Raw genomic sequence first — 1560 nt, 5'->3', positions numbered from 1 at the left:
TTATGCTGTCGAGTTGATTCCAACTCATAGCAACTATTTTTGGGACCGAGCGGAACTGCCTTGTGAGGCTTCCAGGGTTGTGGATCTTTGTGGAGGTGGACTTCCTTGTCTTTCTCCTGCAGGATAGCTAGTGGGTTCAAGCTGCTGGCCTTTTGGATGGCAGCCAAGTGCTTTTAACACTACACCACAGCCTTTGGGGCTAAGGACCTATACAAGGGGAAAAACCTGTATTGGGGAAGTTGAAGTAATGAGGGTCAGATGGATCTCTTGCTTGATTTATTTAGGGAATCTGGATAAATGGTTGTAGGCTGCATGTGCCCATAAGGACACCAGACCCATGCCAGAGAATCATGACTAGTAAGCCACAGTTTGCTCCAAAAAGTCACAGCTTCCCTGTGAATAGAGGCAAAACCTCTGTCCACCACCACCAGCTGGTGGCCAGAGAAGTCCAGCCCAGATCCTCCCACCACCTCCTAGTGTCTAACCACCCTCAGCAAACCACTCCAAACAGACCCAGGACCTGTGACTCTCTCTTGCAGCATTTATATCACTGGCTGATCTTTCTCACACTGAACATAAGAGGTACACACCTGCAGCCTTATCCCTTGGAGATACCCATTATAGCCATTATATGATGTTAAAAGAGTCAATTGGCCAGGAGACATAACCATAATAATTATCCATGCACCCAATGAAAGATCTCCAAAATACACAAAGCAAACATTAACTGAATTGAAAGGATAAATAAACAATTCTATAATAGTAACAAGAAACTTTAACACACCACTTTCAATGAAGGGCAGAACAACTAGAAAAAAAACTCAGCAAAGACACAGAAGATCTCAACAACACAACCAACTTGTCCTTATAGACATATACAAAACACTCTATCCAACAACAGCACAATATACATTCTTTTCCAGTGTACATGGATCATTCTCCAGAATAGACCACATATTAGGCCAAAAAACAAGCCTCAATAAATTTTAAAACATAGAAATACTACAAAGCATCTTCTCGGATCACAATGCTATAAAATTAGAAACCAATAATAGGAAGATGAAGGGGGGTGGGAATCAAATACAGGGAAACAGAATAATACATTGCTCAAGAACTACTGGGTAACAGAAGAAATAAGGTGTGAAATAAAAAAAAATTTCTAGAAACCAATGAGAATGAAAACGCAACATACCAAACAAAACCTTTGGGACACAACGAAAGCAGTCATTTTGTAGATATTACAAGACTATGGCAAGAAAGGCCATATAAAAGTGATCCATCACACTGCATTTATCTTTAAATTTGCTGATCATTTCTCCCTCCTGCTTAAATCTGCTGTTGAGAATTTTGCTGAATTTTTCATTTGAGTTGTGCTTCTCAGCTCCAGAATTTCTATTTGGTTCATTTTTCACAATTTCTGTCGAATATTTTATATTTGGTAAGATATAATTTTCCTTGTTTCCATTATTCTTTTCCCATAGTTTACTTTAACTCTTTGAGCATATTTAAATAAGTTAAATTAATTTATTTTCAATAATCCCAATACATCATGACCTCTTC

This window comes from Orycteropus afer, unplaced genomic scaffold, assembly GCF_000298275.1.
Source record: "Orycteropus afer afer isolate SDZICR_OR568_19922 unplaced genomic scaffold, OryAfe1.0 scaffold00259, whole genome shotgun sequence".
In the NCBI taxonomy this organism is placed as follows: domain Eukaryota; kingdom Metazoa; phylum Chordata; class Mammalia; order Tubulidentata; family Orycteropodidae; genus Orycteropus; species Orycteropus afer.
This window is presented reverse-complemented; position numbering follows the sequence as displayed.